Below are 18,533 nucleotides of genomic sequence, written 5' to 3'. Positions count from 1 at the left end.
GAGGAAGATGAAAGTGAGATGTTGTTTGATGAAATCTTCAGGAATATGGTTGAAAAGGAATGGCAACCCTATTCAGGCCTGTTGTGCAGTACAACTAATAATTTAAGGTTGGTTTATGGCATAACTGAATGCAGTGTGCAGTACCTGAGGGATGTGGGTCCAAATGAGGTGCAAAATATTATACCAACTTTGATGAATTTTAACTCAAAGCAAGTTTTTATTTCCCTGAAACTAACCCAAGGTGATACCATCACTATGTATGGCAGGAAGCTTTGATAATTTTAACTACTTTGACTGGCACTTAGTTAAGACATAGGATGAGAGTTTTAAGAATATGTTGCAGAAGGGCACCGCATGGGGAATGTGACCTTCCATATGGGTCTTTAAAAATGCCATTGTAGTGAAATTGGTCTGGAGACCCCAAATAGCATTTAACATGCATTCTGTTGCTGGGGTCTGGGATGTCTTTTTTTTCAACTTTGAAGTGATGTCAATTTAAGAAATGAACATGCAAATAAGCTGCAAACCTTATTATTATGATATGACAGGCCATGGGCACTTTGCATTATGGCATTTAAGACATAGGCTGTGTATGAAGATTATAGTGTTCGGCATATATTAGTTTAAGAGAAACCATGTAAATCGTTTGTGTTATATTCAGATCATACAAGAATATTATTTCAGAGTCTCCAGCTGGGAATTCTTTAAAAGTAAAAAGAAAGAAGAAACCAAACTCACAAGCTTCAAACCAAAATATAACAGCAATCCAAAAGTTCCACAGGATAGAAAACTGAAAAAAATAAGATTTCTTTGCAAGCTGTGAGTACCTCCAGGTTGGCCAGGTTCATGCAGTCAGGCAGCTCTTTCTATGTAAGAGCTATTTTGAATTAGAACGACTGTCAGGAGTCAGTCCCACAGTGAGCTTCGGAAAAGTGTGCCTATATTCAAACACTGGAGGAAAAGCAAGCTGCATTCAAGAACAATGCAGAAAGGAAAAGAAGAAATTGTGCCTGAAGCTCTATGCCAGGGTATTGTTGATGATAAAAGTTAATGAGGATGCATGAGACAGGCCAAAGGCATCAACCACAGCAATTTTAAGAATTTCAGAATCCACACGAGATTCCATCAGTCCCTTTGTCCAAAATTGTCAATGATCTAATTGTGAATGGAAACAACTTTATCTTTGTCACTGATTATTTCTTTCAAATTTCAAATTATCAGGAAAGTATTGAATGCTTCAAACCTGTCCATGGCAGATACATTGAGTGACATATTCAGTAAGTTTGGTGCACCTAAAGAAATCATTGGGGGCAGACATTTCAGGAACACTTGTGTCATTTGGGGCATAAACCAGGTGACAGCTCAGTACATTACCCCAGAGCAAATTGTCTCTCTGAGCAAAAGGTTCACACTGTTAAATGGTTAGCACTGCTGCCTCACAGCACCAGAGACCCGGGTTCAATTCCCGCCTCAGGCGACTGACTGTGTGGAGTTTGCACATTCTCCCCGTGTCTGCGTGGGTTTCGTCCGGGTGCTCCGGTTTCCTCTCACAGTCCAAAGATGTGCAGGTCAGGTGAATTGGCCATGCTAAATTGCCCATAGTGTTAGCTAAGGGGTAGATGTAGGAGCATGGGTGGGTTGCGCTTCGGCGGGTCGGTGTGGACTTGTTGGGCCGAAGGGCCTGTTTCCACACTGTAAGTAATCTAATCTAATCTAATTCATCCTGAAACAAGATTTTCATGCTGCCATGTTGCACCTCGGAACTACACCTCTGGATATAGCATTCTCATTGTCAGCTGAGATCAAGTTTAGAAAGTAAGTTAGGCAAATCACTATTGTCCAACTTCTCTGAGATGTAGGATGCAGCTTTTGACAAAGAAGGGAAGATGAAGATGGTGCATAATTGACATGGAAGTGCATAACCATCTTAACTATATATAATATAAAAGATCAGAGTTACACACCTCATAGTGGGATGATGGTTACTCACACAGGTTCCAAGGAATGCAGAGAACCCTGGGAAACACAAAGTAAAGTATAAAATACTCCAAGTGTGCGCAGTGATTTCAGAATAACTTACTCAGATGATGACATTGTGATGGAACATGGAAACAATAAAACACATTGATGACACATCTGCAAAGTAAGAAAAGTCAATGGCCAAATCCACATATCTGGAAGACATTCCTAACCATTGAACTGAGGTATGGATTCTCAGTAATCTGCACTTATAAATTTTCTGATCTTTGACACTAATTTTGTTGTTACTCAATGTTTATGTTTTTATATATGCAGCATATGAGAGATATCTTTGGAAAAAAATGGGACATGGTTTTATTCACCTTTGGAGTGAGATCTCTTTAAATGCTCAATATGCAAATGAGCCAAGTACACAGATATGTTCACATGACTACAGATTTTGTGCTCTGTACCATTACAGGCACAGGCTGAATTGTGTACATTAGTTCAGCTGTAACTAAACCCACTTGAGATTTTCAAGTAAATGTACCAAATTAGATAATACAAATTATGACATGGGTGAAACCCTCAACACTGCCAAAACCAATGGCAGTGATTGGAAAATTGATGGGAATAGAATGAGTAATTGAACAGTTAGACTGGGGAAAAGTTAAAGCTCCCCCTTACAATGCACAGATTACTACCTTTGCTCCCCTTCTAATTGTAGCCCCTCTAAATCTGTCTGATTGCTGCTCTTTCCACCTTCCTGTTTGGTGGATATATTTCCCAGCAGTTTTCAGTTGTAATCTTCTGATGTTGATTCCTCTTCCTCCCTAATAACCAGTCAGCTCATGGGACCCTCTACCCTTGTAAGAAACAGAACAAGTGAACTTCTGTTGTCTTTACCGGTCTTCAGGGTTCCCAGAATGTTTTCATCCTCACTTGTAGTCTTCCAATGACTATTTTAGCCAAAGAAAATACACATACTCTTACAGAAAGCAAGTCTTATGGCAGAAACTCATTGATTTTAATGTGGTAATCATGTAGGAAGATATCCTTGCCTCCACCAATTATCCCATACAGACAACAGAGGAAGGAATTGACATTTTACTGGAAAATACAGAAGATAATGGTGAATTTCTTCCTCAAATAATCCTAAGTGTGACTGAAATGGAGGTGGCACTTAAGTACGTGGAACTGATAGCCGAAAGCTTTCACTCATCCCGACAATGGTTTTGAATTTTTAAATATATTCATTCACTTTTTACACTTAATTTGTGATAAATATTTGGTACATTGAATTTACCCAGATGAGGAAATCAGGCATGCACGCCTCAATCATGCTTCTTGACCAATTGCTAAGGAACATAATTTCGTGCTGGATACTGTGAATGGATTAAGGATATTATGTGGACAAGTAGGAGAATCTTACAGACATCCTGAAATTAAAGCAAATTAATCATAATTAATCACAATGCGCCACAAATTCCTGAGATTTTCTCCCAGGATTTGCTGCTGTCTTTTGAATCCAATCAGGTCTGGAGAAGTACCTTTATGCACTGGCTTGTCATTTTCGTGGGCGGCATGGTGGCACAGTGGTTAGCACTGCTGCCTCACAGCGCCAGAGACCCGGGTTCAATTCCCGACTCAGACGACTGACTGTGTGGAGTTTGCACATTCTCCCCGTGTCTGCATGGGTTTCCTCCGGGTGCTCCGGTTTCCTCCCACAGTCACAAAGATGTGCGGGTCAGGTGAATTGGCCATGCTAAATTTCCCGTAGTGTTAGGTTAAAAGGGGTAAATGTAGGGGTATGGGTGGGTTACGCTTCGGTGGATCGGTGTGGACTTGTTGGGCCGAAGGGCCTGTTTCCACACTGTAAGTAATCTAATCTCAGATGTCATCACATGCAAATAAAGATTGATAGGCAGTAGCTATTATACACACGACAGACCGTGATAAGAACGCACCTTTTGGTTTTTGGGAATGCAATCCAAAAGAATTATTATACCTTACTGATTCTAAAATGAATATCGGTGCTGAAATTACAAATGCATATCACAGCCCTTCATAACTGACCTTTGCTGAAGTTTATGATGACACCAGCACCTATTTACTGTGAGCCAGACAAAACCAGACCTGACAGGTGTATCTCTGCTGAGGCCAGCAACATTGTGTCTCAGAGATGGGGAACAGGAATTGGGAAGGTTTCTGGGTCCTGTACCCTTCCTAGAACATCCCTGGAATGAAACAGTCATTGAACATTTGATCTGGGAGCTTGAGTTGGTTTCCCTTTGCGATTAAAGGCATGGGGCAAATATTGAAGCTAGAGGATCAATCAGAGATCTCCAGTTTCATAGGAATAGTCAGCTACAGCATAAGGTAAGTAACTGGAAGGATGCTTCAACAAAGGGATCCCCACCTTATGGAAAGTAACGGTTAAGTGGTTAATATCCATGTTATATTGACTCAACCCATTCCACAGATATCGCATCTAGTGTATAGGCAAAGACAGAGTTCTATACTTGCTTTTGGAGGTACCTATACCATCTTCCAGCCCCTAATTGGCCTCAGAAACATATCTTTAACAATTGTTTCAAATAAGGTAATGAGTTTCTTGCTACATGGCTGGCTTCCAGAACTGTGAATGTGCAGTAGTCAAATACCCAACGTTGGGAAGTTAGAATGCTAGTCAGCCTTGTAACCTTTGAAATATATCTGTCTTCATTAGTAACATCAACATTGTCAGACAACATGCTTGCTGTTTAATAGTCTGATTATCCATCGACAAATCAGCTATAGGAAGTAATTCTGAAAACCGTAAAGCAAACTCAACACAAATTCTGCCAGAACCCAATAAAATTTAAGTTGTAAGATTAAACCTAAGCAGCAGTTTATGAAATTGCAATACTGGGTGCCCTTGTTTAAAAAAATAAGTTCTCTGATCAAGTTTACAAAAGCGAGATCATCTCTTACATGATCTTAAATTGTGCTAAAAGGCTTCACAATCAATTAAATACTTTTAAGTGTTGTAATGGAGGGAAATGTGGTGGTCAGTTTACATGCAGCATGTCTCACGAACATGAATGAAACTCAGAACTTAAGTGCTTTCAGTTGATACCTACTCTGAAAATATCACTGTTCTTCTTCAAGTAATGGCTTTGGATTGAGAAGACAGCCAGTATCTGGGTTTAACGAATACAGTTGGTTCACCAAATCTCGATTTAACAAATACACAAATACTTAATGCAGTACTTAGCTGATGCCTCAACCCAGATTATACACTCAGGTGGATGGAATTGGGGTTTGAGGCTATGAATCCCTGAACCAGAGATATGGAAGTATTATCATTGCACCAAGACTGAAACATAACTCATTAAATTAGGTACTGTATTTATCTGAAGTCAGCACTACGTATTTGGAAGTAATTTTTGCTGTATTTACATGAATGTTCATATGTGTATAACATTCAAATTCTACATCTGCATGTTATTAAAGATGCACTTCACAAGAGAAGAGAAGGAAGAGGAGGAGTAGAAAGAACTCCCTTATCAGCTGCCAAGAACTCCATAGGGAGGCCAGAAGGTACCAGGCATCAAAATCACTTGTTTGCTCCTCAATGCTATAACACAAATTTTCTATTGTGATTGACTGATCCCAAGTCCCCCAGTAAAGCAAAACATTTTACCCCTCCCACAGCATTCCAGCCTCCAGGAAACAGAATTCCTATAAGATATTACCTTTAATGGGCTGCCACAAAATCCTGCAACACACAGTTATAACTTTCTAGGCATGGGTAAAGAAAATAAAGCATTCTGCTTGCCCAAATAATGAGCAGACATACTACAGAATTTATTAAAGTACAAAAAAATTAATTAGGAGCAGAAGTAAGCCACTTGGTCACTCTAGCCTGCTGCATGATTCAGTAAGATCTCGGCTGATCTCATTACTTTGCATTCCTTCTAGCCCCAAATAACCTTTCAACTTTTTGCCCACTAATCTGCCTAAAATCAAATGATTCGTCTTCCACCAGACTTTGAGTAATAGGGTTCTGAAAGACTAACAACCCCTGTAAGCAAAAAATAAATTCTCCTTATCACTGTCTTACATGCGTGATTCCTTACTTTTAAACATTGACACCTAGTTATAGATCCTCCCACAACAGGAAACATCCACCGTCAAGTTCCCTCATCTTAAATGTTTCAATCAAGTCACATTTTACTCTTTTGAACCCAAGCAGATACAAGTCTGGCTTATGCAGCATTCCTGCTACATGGTTGGCTTTCTGAGCTTTGAATGTGTATTAGTCAAATAGTTAATGTTGGGAAGTTAGAATACTGGGAGAAAGTGAGGACTGCAGATGCTGGAGATCAGAGCTTAAAAATGTGTTGCTGGAAAAGCGCAGCAGGTCAGGCAGCATCAATGGGACAGGCTCAATGTGATTTTGTGAAATGGTAATCATGTTTAACTATATCTTCAGAGTTCTTTGAGGAAGTAATGTGCTGTCCCTTTGATGCTGCCTGACCTGCTGCGCTTTTCTAGCAACACATTTTTAAGTTAGAATACTAGTCAGCATTATAACTCTTGACACCCATCTGCCTCCATTAGTAACATCAACATTGTCAGACAACAGGCCTGCCATTCGATATTCTGATTACCCATTGTCAAATCAACTATGGGGACTAAATCTGTGTTTGTTCAAAACTTCTGAGGTTAATATAACAGGACGTCCAGATCTCTCCACACCTTAGAGCTTTGCAATCTCTCAGCATTTAGATAATATGCTTTGTGTTAATTATTCCTGTCAAGATGAACAATTTCACATTTTCCTACATTATACTCTATTTGTCAAATCTTTAAAAGTCCACTTAGCCTCCTCCTGTTTTCTTCACAGCTTACTTTCTGACCTGTCTTTGCATTGTCAACAAATTTTGCAACCATACCTTTTATCCTCTCACCCAAGTTATTTGCATAAATCAGTAAAAAATTAGCACTCCAGGACTCCTGCGGCATAAAATTCCTTACATGTTGTAAATGAGAAAATGACCCATTCTCATATACTCCCTGTCTTCTTGTTGCTCGTGAAATCTTCTATCCATGCCAATATATTACTCCCTATACTATGGACTTTTATTTTTCAAAATGAATTTTGAGAAAGTATGCTGAAAATGTCTCTGGATACCTAAGTGAAATATATCTGCAGCACAGTACTTCCTCAAAGAACTCTGAAGTTATGGTTAAACATGATTTCCATTTCACAAAATCACATTGAGTCTGTCCGATTATCTTGAACTTTTCAAAGTATCCTGCTATCATATTTTTCGTAGCAGCTTCTAACATCTTCCCTAAGACAGGTGTTCAGCTGGCTTGTAGATTCCTGCTTTTGGTTAACTTGATTTTTTGAATAAAAAGAGTTACATTTGCTTTTTTTTTCCAACCTAGATTAGATTAGATTACTTTACAGTGTGGAAACAGGCCCTTCGGCCCAATAAGTCCACACCGACCCGCCGAAGCGCACCCACCCAGACCCATTCCCCTACATTTACCCCTGCACCTAACACTACAGGCAATTTAGCATGGCCAATTCACCTAACCTGCACATTTTTGGAGTGTGGGAGGAAACCGGAGCACCCGGACGAAACCCACGCAGACACTGGGAGAATGTGCAAACTCCACACAGTCAGTCGCCTGAGGCGGGAATTGAACCCGGGTCTCTGGCGCTGTGAGGCAACAGCGCTAACCACTGTGCCATCGTGCCGTCCACTAATAGAACTTTCCCAAATCTAGAGAATTTGAAAATTAAAACCAATGCATAAAATTGCTCATTTGCTCTTTCTTTTAAGATACTAGGCTAACAGTATATCCGGACATGTGAACTTCATCATAGAAATCATGGCATCCCCACAGTGTGGAAATAGGCCATTTGGCCCAAAAGGTCTACACCGACCCTCCAAAGAGCAACCCATCCCCTACCCTATTACTCCACATTTAACCCCAACAAATGCATCTAACTTACATATCCCTGAACACTGGGCAATTTAGTATGGGCAATTCACCTGACCTGCACATCTTTGGATTGTGGGAGGAAACCAGAGCACCTGGAGGAAACCCATGCAGACACAGGGAGAATGTGCAAACTCCACACAGACAGTCATCCAAGGCTGAAATCAAACCCATGTCCCTGGTGCAGTGAGGCAGCAGTGCTAAGCACTGAGCCACTGTGCTGCCCACTTGTCACGTTGTCGCTCCAATCAAATGCTCAGTAACAGCTGCTCGGTAATTGTAAGAAGAAAGTTACTTCTTCTCTTTCATTTAGTGAAGACAAATGTAAAATATATGCCCAATTTGTCTGCCATTTCTTTTTTTATTGCTAATTTTAAAGAGTCACTTTTTATAGGACTAATGAAGAGAGTTGAAACGTCGATTTGCCTGCTCCTCGGAGGCTGCCTGCCTGACTGTTTTTCCAGCACCACACTTTTTGACTCTGATCTCCAGCATCTGTAGTCCTCACTTTCTCCTAATTCTCTATTTGTCAACTCTTATTTAAAAAAAATTGTCAAAACTTGTACTGTTTTAAGAATTCTAGCCAGCTTTCTCTTTTACTCTATGTTTTTCCCTCCTGCTGTTTTTTTTAGTCATTCTTTGCTTTATTTTATATTACGTCCAAACTTTTCTTCTGCCAGCCATCTTTTTTTTTCTTTCAAACGTGATGCTATGTTTAATTTTTATAGTTAGGCACAGATCCTTGGTCCTCCCTTTGGAATTGTTTTCTCATTGGAATGTATTTATTCTGTGTTTTCGGGAAAAGGTCCTAAGTTTCTGCTACTACAGTTTATTAACCTATTTCTTATGTTAATTTGCTAATTCACTTTACTCTGCTTTCATTACCTCATTATTGCACTTATATTTAGGTTTACAATACTAGTCTTGGACTGTCACTTCTCTCTCGAATTGTAAAATCCAATCATATCATGATTCCTGCTACTTGACTATGAGAAACTATCCTGAAAACATCTATGAACTCTTCATATAGATTATATTAGAGCATCTGATTTTTCCAGTCCATGTAAATTAAAATCCCCCATGATTATTGTCATACCCATCTGACAAGCTCCCAATATTTCTTCTTTTATACTCCAAATACCACAGCCATTACTTGTTCCCACACATGAGTTCTTGCCCTTATAGCTTCTCTTCTCCTCACAAACCCCTCCTGAAGAGTTCGTGAATCTGTGGAAATCACCATCCCAGCGTGCTGTGGATGCCAGAATAAACTTAAGAAGGTCATAGACAGATTTTTAGTTAGCAATCGATTAAAGGATTATGGAGAACAGACAGAAAAGTGGAATTGAGGTCAAATGAGATCAGGAATGATTTGTTTGAATGTCTGACTCAAAGGGCTGAATTTTCTACTCTTGTTCTTAGTTCTTATGTGCTTATGTTTTAAATCCTGGTTTCCTCAACTCAGGTTATCCCTCTCTATTATTCTAATGCCTTTTTAATTAATGTTTCCATAACTTCCTATCTTTCCTAAATATCATTTACCCTTCAATTTTCAGGTCTCAATCTAAATCATCCCTCAGTCATATCTTAGTAAGGATAAAAATAGTGGTTAAAGGATCATACTTACTCAGTTCTACTTGCATTCACAGTTTATCTGTTTTAATTTGAATTCTATGTGCGTTATATGCAGAGTATTTAATCTTATTCTTTTCGAGCCTCTATGTAATTCATTGATTAACTTTTTTATTTGTACTTTGTCATGATTTGTATATCAATTCCCATGTTAATATATTTCTCTTTTGTGTGCCAGTTTGATATTTATGCAACCTTTAACTTAATGCAACCAAAGTACATTTCTGGTTCAATGAATAATGTTATATAATAATTAATAACAGCAGTATGTAGTGAAAATGAGGTCTGTAAATTTATCAGAAGCTTGTTCTTCTTGTTTGGAAAATCAGGTGTTTTTGGACAGACATTTTCCATTGTATTCAGATCTTTATGTTTATCTTATAGTCACACTCTGAACATGTTCATCCACATTTAGCCAAACTATGTTTTTTCCATACCAGATCTCAAAATGTCTCTACTCTTGTAGATCTACTGCTTGAGGAGGATCCTCTGTGTATTTATAATACAATTCTCTTTTCTCCAATATTTTTCTTGGTCTCAGTCAATAAAGAAATAATCCATGACCACGACCATATACAAGAACAGGGACAGCAAATACATGAGAATGCCATCACCTGCAAGTTCCCCTCCAAGCCACTCACCATCCTGACTTAGATCTATATATCACTGTTCCTTCACTGTCACTGGCTCAAAATTCTGGAATTCCCTTCCTGATGGCATTATGGGTCGATCTACACTGAATGGATTGCACCAGTTCAAGAAAGCAGCTCAATACCACCTTTTCAAGGGCAGCTAAAGGTGGGTAATAAATACTGGCCCAACCATTAGTGTCCACATCCTATGAATGATTAAAAAAAACCTAGATATTATTTTTCTTGTGTGGCTGCTACCTTTAGTCAATCCCATGTGGAGATTAAACCCGGAAGACACAGCTGCATTGATAAAGAGTGGAGTCAACTACATCTGCTTCCCTTTACACCAGCAACAGCAAATGTGAACACAATGACAGCTTTATAACACTGTTGGACTTCTTACCAATTTTGTTTGGGTAGGAAAGTATTAATTGCACTCAAGTGGGAATACATGAACCTCGCAGAATAAGGCTGCTTAGTACAACTAAAAAGTGCAGTACTTTATATACAATCAAGCAAAGAGTGAAGCCGAGAACATCATCTATGTGTTGGCAGAATTCCCAGAATTCTCCCCCTTAGTTACAAGCTTGGATCCGTTCCCAATGGACAATGAATGGGTTCCAGTGAAATTGCCTCAACCAATGATAGTTCACAGAACAATGCTCCTATGATCCTTCTACTTACTCCGTTTGGCAGATGAAGTTTGTTTCTAGCCACTGAAACCTTAACATCTTTCAGAATCTCCAACACATTTGGATGCAACATTGATTATATTGTCCTGTGAACAGGTTTTATTCCCCCCCCCTTAACATTTGCAATATTATCTTGAATATTAGCCGTTACCCTGTTTCAGCCTGAAAAGCAATTTGAATATATAACTGCACTTTCTACATGATTGACTAAAGCAACGTTTTTAATGTCTTTAATCTTTAGTCAAAGATGCCCCGGCTACCTCAGTGGACTGTTCACATGATCTTTCACAGGGAGCCTGTGTTTCTGCATCTTCTTTTAGAGAAATGAGAATGTGGTCAGGCAAATTAATCAAACAACTGCAACATCTTTCCTTCTGACTCAGAGGGTGTAACAATGACTCCAGGGGCAGGGCTAGTGGAGTAAATGACAGCAGGATGAAAAATGTAAATCATTAAGGAGTAAAAGAAAGACTCGGGGGTGGTGGGGATGTATGATAAGAGATTAACAGCTGTTATGTTATTAGCTGGAATGGAATTTCAGTGATGTTAGATCATATGGAACAGAGGAATGAGAGAAAATGATTCAAATGGACTCCTTCTGAACCATGTCTCTGTAAATAGTTAATAAATGTTCATTTGTAATAATTATTATTTCCAGCCCTCATATGTCAAAAGAACCCAGTTGTGAGATATGTGTAATTTCTAAGTGAATTGCTTTCAAACCATCTTTGGTAGTGCAGAGTTGGTGGATGTACCTTGTAGATGAGCTGACACTAATTCCCTCCTGGCCCCAGTATACTTCCCTCCACATCCCCCAACCCCACTCAGGCTCCCGCATCATACTCCAGGTCACTCCATGGCATCATTTCTGCATATTTAAAACAATTTTCCTGAAGTTGTCCTCCTTTTCTGTTCAAAAGAGCAGGTTATTATGGGGGGGGGGGGGGGGGGGGGGGAGAATTGCAGAAAAGAAACAAGTTTGTGATTATAATTACTGCCTTTTGTTTAATTGCTCTCTAGGTTTCCACCTAACAAAGCAGGCCATTGCACTTGGTTTTTCCCAATGTTTTCTGGATCCAGAGAATCCCTACAGTGTGGAAATAGGCCATTTGGCCCAACAAGTCCACATTGACTCTCCAAAGAACATCCTACCTACTCACCCCTCTCTACTGTATCCCTGTAACCCTACATTATGCATGGCTATTTCACCTAACCAACACATCCCTGGACTGTGGGAGGAAACTGGAGCATCTGGAGGAAACCCACACAGACACGGGGAGAACATGCAAATGCCACATAGACAGTTGCCTGAGGCTGAATTTAAAACTAGGCCCCTGGCTCTGTGAGACAGCACTGCTAACCACTGAGCCACCAAACCACCATGAATTTTGGAAAACCAATGGGATAATTTCACATAATGTTGTCAAGTGATAGCCTTTGGGTTTGGAGGAGGAGACAAGGATAGATTCTTGAAGAGCAATAAAAAATGACATTGAGCAATCAGAAAGACAACCCATTGTAGATGGGTGTTCTGGCAATGTTTGAATGTCCAAAATCTAATTAAGAGCAGTGACATAGAATGGAAAAAAGACATATAGCAGCTAGCTCTTCTCCACTTCCCAGTGAAGGTCATGATGGTGGTCACTGTGAATAAAGCACCTTTTCCCGAAGCCTACCATGCCCTTTGGTGCTGTCTGTCATTAAACCCCAGCCCCCCCCCACCTCACCACCACCACCACCAAGCCTGGTTCCCTTGGTCACCGTTCTTGTTCCATCTCCTCTGCATTTCCACCCTAGCCTGGACTCCCCTATCTCTTTTACCACAGTTCTCCCACACTACAGGCGTCCTTGCAACATTCTTAATAATTGACAAATGGATAGCTGGGATTGATACTCAAGATATCTGACGGACTTCGACCCTGGACATGACTAACCAGACACTGACTGCTGCCTTTGCAACTCCCTGACTGACAACATGTAATTCACCTGACTGCTGCATCACTGCAGGATGGACTGATGCTCATTCCCTGAATTATAATCAGATCACTCCAATGATGGTGAGCATTCCAAGCTGATGATTGACCATGGCCATGCCCCTGGATTATGTCCAGACTGTGTCACTGACTGAAAATACCATGTCTCCCTGACTGATAACATTCATCCCAACCCCTCTGACTGGACTGAGGACTAAATACCACCCAATCTCCAACATGGGCATTTAGTTGAAGTATGTTTCTTGCACAGGCAGCTGGCACATGCCATAGGGTGTTAGCTTGTTGTCTTGTAGTGCCATACAGTAAGATGTCCCTTCTTACCCATCTGGACAGACTCCCACTGACAAGCAGTCTGTCAATGTGTCTGCACAAGAAAAAAGAGCTCATCAATACAATAGCCTGATAGCCTCTGGCTCTGATAAGTGCCAACAAACTAATTGGCATGGCAGGCGAGGCACAGATAGTGCCAGCATGCATGAGCAAAGATGAAGAGAGTAAGCAAACATCCCTGAGATGCTGTCTGGTCCAATTACATGAGCTGGATCATATCCCTATGCCCTAGCCTTTCAGTCCTCATTACTAGTGTGCTCTACAATGTAAGTCTGTGCTTCCTAACTGGTTTGCCAGTTGATTAGAGATGTGTTACAATGGTCAAGCGGAGTTGGCAAGTGAGAGGTGCCAATGACTGTGTGAGCAGGGTACCTGTGAGTGGTGCCCATGGTCTGTGTCCTGAGGTGACGTTTGCTGAGGAAAACGGAAGCTCCTTGCAGCCAGCAGTGAGTTGCAGTTGCCAGGTAACTGTTCTGTCGTCTTTCATGTCGAGATTGTTCAGTGTCTACCCTATTTAGGAAACTGAATAGTAATGAACTGAGTTGGATAGCTTTTACAATACGAAAGAGGCCCTTTGGTCCATTTCTGTTCACAATGGTCATTAAACATCCATTTATTCTAATCTCATTTTCCAACATTTGGCTCTTTGTCTTATATATGAGAGCATTTCAAATGATCTAAATAGTTCTTAAGTGTTTTAAGGATTCACACCTCAAGCACCCTTTTAGGCGCTGAGTTCCAGATACCTCCAACCCTCTGGGTCAAAGAACTTCCCTGCCTCTGACCTTAAATCTGTACACCCTGGATATTGACCTTCTACTAAGGAGAATAGTTTTAATCTTTCTAAGCCCCTTAGAACTTAGTATATCTCTGTCGGAGACCCCCTACCCCTCTGCAACTTTTCCTGCTCTAAGGAAAAACACACAAAAGAAATTAAGGTCATTATCATGGAGATCTCCCCCAATGACACTTTTACCATCGCCCAGTTTTGTTCCCTAAAATTAGGTGCAGGACTGTTCGCTCTCTTTTTGGACTTTCTGTATGCAGGTTTAAAAAGCTCTCCTCATAACATTTTAAGACATTTGACTCATCTAAAGCCTTTCACACCTTGTCTAGCTCAGTTAATATTGGAGAAGTTGAAATCTCCTATTCTTTCGCTATTATTTTTACACTTCTCTGAGGTCTGACTAAAGTTTAGATTATTTATTCACAGGTGATAAGTGTCACTGGCAAGGCCAACATGTATTGCTCATGCCTAATTTCCCAGAGGGCCTAGAGTCACATGTAGGCTTCTCTATTACTGGAAGAATATCCCCATTATTGGACTGGGAAGCTCCTGATCAGACCCTGGAGTATATCAAATTCTGTTCTCTGAGGAAGTTCACAGGCAGCTTACAAAATATCCACATTGTTACTTACATCAGAAACTTTGGTCTGGATTCTGGTCTGACTTAGATATTAATTTGATTTGTTTCCTTTTCTGTTGCCATATGAAAAAAGGAGACGGGAGTTGTCTAATCCCTTAAAAGTTACAAGCTCAAATTTCCAAGTTTGATAACTATAAGAAGTATTTTCATAGCTCATAAAAACTATTGGCCATACATTTACTTACCTTTACAATATTCAAATTCATATGGACAAGGTAAGCCTTTCATCTCATAATATCTAATTCATTTAGCTGGTAGTCTCTCCATTAGAGCATAAAGGGTCTTCCACAAGATGCCTATTTTCACTCTGTACAGACCAAGGCTGTAGGACTTGGGTGGACAAAATTAAAAATCACACAACACCAGGTTATAGTCCAACAGATTTATTTGGAAGCACTAGCTTTTGGAGCACTGCTCTTTCATCAGGTGGTTGTGGAGTATAAGATTGTAAGACACAGAATTTATAGCAAAAGTTTACAGTGTGATGTAACTGAAATGAAATATTGAAAAAGATCTGGATTGTTTGTTAGGTCTCTTATCTTTTAGAATGACCATGTTGGTTTCAGTTTTTTCATATATAAATTGCAAAGCTTTTTTTTGAAAAGTTACATTCTCAAGTGAATTTTAATAATTGGTGTCATGTCGGCCCAGATAATATATTGATGGTGTAAGTTTCCCTGTGAGACTGTCTGTGCCACAATTGTCAGACTGATTCTAATCTAAAAAACATATTTACAGACTCTTACATGGATTCATGCAGTTTTTGAGCAAAATAAAATGTAATTCTGCAAGTACAAATGCATCCCAAAAACCTATATATGTATGTGTGCATGTGGGTGTGTGTTGGGGGGGGGGGATGCAGTTATGAGTGTCTGTGAGAGATTGTGTGTGTATATGAGTCTAAAAGGGTATACATCTGTTAGAGGGTGTGTGTGGGAGTCAGAGAATTGAGTAGAGGAGTTGGGAGGTCATGTTGCGGCTGTACAGGACATTGGTTAGGCCACTGTTGGAATATTGCATGCAATTCTGGTCTCCTTCCTATCGGAAAGATGTTGTGAAACTTGAAAGGGTTCAGAAAAGATTTACAAGGGTGTTGCCAGGGTTGGAGGTATAGGGATAGGCTGAATAGGCTGGAGGGTCGGAGGCTATTTTCCCTGGAGCGTCGGAGGCTGAGGGGTGACCTTATAGAGGTTTACAAAATTATGAGGGGCATGGATAGGGTAAATAGATAAAGTCTTTTCTTTAGGGTGGGGGAGTCCAGAGCTAGAGGGCATTGTTTTAGGGTGAGAGGGGAAAGATATAAAAGAGGCCGATGGGGCAACTTTTTCACGCAGAGGGTGGTACGTGTCTGGAATGAGCTGCCAGAGGATGTGGTGGAGGCTGGTACAATTGCAACAATTCCGAGGCATTTGGATGGGTATATGAATAGGAAGGGTTTGGAGGGATATGGGCCGAGTGCTGGCAGGTGGGACCAGATTGGTTTGGATATCTGTTCGGCATGGACGGGTTGGACCGAAGGATCTGTACATGCTGTACACCTCTATGTCTCTATGACTCTAACTGAAACCAACATGGTCATTCTAAAAAATGAGAGACTTAACAAACAATCCAGATCTTTTCAATATATAATTTCAGTTACATCACACTGTAAACTTTTGCTATAAATTCTGTGTCTTACAATCTTATTCTCCACAACCATCTGATGAAGGATTTGCACTCTGAAAGCTAGTGTTTCCAAATAAACCTGTTGTACTATAACCTGGTGTTGTGTGATTTTTAACTTTGTACACCCCAGTCCAACACCGGCATCTCCAAATCAGGTTTGTTTCGAATCACAAGCTTTCAGAGCTCTGCTCTGAAGTCACTTTGCCTGACGAAGGAGCAGCGCTCCAAAAGCTTGTGATTCCAAATAAGCCTGTTGGACTATAACCTGGTGCTGTGTGACTTCTGATTTTCCTCAATATTGACTGAGACTCCTTTAGAGCAAAAGGTTTCAACAGAGCAGAATTTGTTAACTGGTTTCAAAAGGGTTTCTTGAAGCAGTATAATCCAACCAGAAGAGGGGCCATACTGGGCCTTTGATTGGCTAATAAGCCTGGCCAGGTGACTGATCTCTCAGTTGATAGAGTATTTTGGAAACAGTGATCACAACACCTTAAGTTTTAAGATAGCTATGAACAAGGATAAGGCAGGACCTTTTGGCTAGGTACTAAATTCAGGGAGGGCAATTTACATCAGTATTAGGCAGCAGCTAGGGAGTGTTAATTGGGAGGAGCTGTTATTGGGCAAGTCCACACTTGACATGTGGGAGTTGTTTAATGAGAGTTCAGGGCCAGCATGTTCCAGTAAGGAGGAAGAATAAGGATGGCAAGGTAAGGGACCCTTGGATAACGAAGGAGGTTTCGAATTTAGTCAAAAGAGAAAAAGAAGCGTATATAAGGTTTAGGGAGCTAAAATCAGACAGGACCTATGAGGAATATAAAGAAAGCAGGAAAGAATTCAAGCAGTGAATTAGGAGAGCAAGAAAGGGCCATGAAATGACCTTGGCAAGTACGGTTAAAGAGAATCCCAAGGCATTCTATACAGACATTTAAAACAAAAGAAGAACTAGGGAGAAGGTAGGACCACTCAATGATAAAGGAGGAACTTGTGCTTGGAGACAGAGGATTTGGGCAAGATCCTAAATGTGTGCAGGCAGGATTTGAGAAGACAAAGGTGATTGATGAGGGTAGATTTTAGTAAGGCTTTCAATAAGGACTCTCATGGTAGACTTGTGCAGAAGATTTAGATGCATGAGATCCAGGATGACTTCGCTGTGTGGATTCAGAATTGGCTTGCCCAAAAAAGGCAGAGGGTAGTGGTGGACGGGTGTTTTTCTGGCTGGAGGTCTGTGACTAGTGGTATTCCACAGGGATCTGTAATGGGACCTCTGCTGTTTATGACATATGTAAATGACTTGCATGAAAAAGTAAATGGATTGGTTAGTAAGTTTGCAGATGATGCAAAGATTGGATAGTATAGAAGGTTGTCAAAGGATACAGTGGGTATAGATCAGTTGCAGATATGGGTGGAGAAACTGCAGATGGAAGTTAATCTGGGTAATTGTGAGGTGCTACACTTTGAGAGATCAAAAGTAAAGGAAAAGTATACAGTTGGTGGCAGGACCTTGAGCAATCTTGGGGTTCAAATCCACAGTCTCAAGTGGCCACGCAAGTAGATAGGGAGGTGAAGAAGGTGTACGGCATGATTTACTTTATTGGTCAAATAATTCAGTGTAAGATTCAGGATGTCCTGTTGCAACTTTATAAAAATTGGTTAGGCTACATTGGGAATATTGTATTCAGTTCTGGTTGCAACATTATAGGAAAGATGTGGAGGCTTTGGACAGGGTGCAGAAGAGGTTTACCAGATTGCTGCCTGGATTAAAGGGTATGAACTATAAGAAGAGGCTAGAAAAGCTTGGGTTGCTTTCTCTGGAGCTGCAGAGGCTGACGGGAGACTTGATAGAAGTCTATAAAATTAGCAGATGCATAGATAGGGCTCAGAGTCAGAATCTTTTTTCCAGAGTTGAAATGTCTAATACTAGGGGGCATGCCTTTAAGGTGAGAGGGGGAAAGGAAATGTGAGGGGCATGTTTTTCACACAGAGAGTAGTAGGAGTCTGGAACATGCTGCCGGGGTGGTGCTGGTGGTGGAGGCAGATACAATAGGGGCATTTAATGGACTTCTAGATAATCGTATGAAAATGCAAGGAATGGAGGAATATGGACCAAGGGCAGGCAGAAGGGATTAGTTTAATTTGGCGTCATATTCAGCACAACATCGTGGGCCAAAGGGCCCATTACTAAGCTGTAGAGTTCTATGTTCT

General features: G+C 40.5%; 1 long non-coding RNA gene across 2 annotated transcripts in view; it reads left to right on the top strand.

The window, feature by feature from the left end:
* The window catches only part of LOC122560605 (uncharacterized), a 164,155-nt gene extending 152,791 nt beyond the window's left edge, over positions 1–11,364 (top strand). For both annotated transcript variants that reach the window (XR_006314775.2, XR_006314777.2), the window contains exons 3-5: positions 1,995–2,204; positions 5,455–5,541; positions 10,133–11,364. This is a non-coding gene — a long non-coding RNA (uncharacterized LOC122560605). The remainder of the gene's footprint in view (positions 1–1,994; positions 2,205–5,454; positions 5,542–10,132) is intronic.
* Positions 11,365–18,533: the final 7,169 nt, after the last annotated feature.

Source organism: Chiloscyllium plagiosum, unplaced genomic scaffold (assembly GCF_037043375.1).
Source record: "Chiloscyllium plagiosum isolate Xiang-an unplaced genomic scaffold, Cpla_swu_hap1 HiC_scaffold_2, whole genome shotgun sequence".
Classification (NCBI taxonomy): domain Eukaryota; kingdom Metazoa; phylum Chordata; class Chondrichthyes; order Orectolobiformes; family Hemiscylliidae; genus Chiloscyllium; species Chiloscyllium plagiosum.
This window is presented reverse-complemented; position numbering and strand designations above follow the sequence as displayed.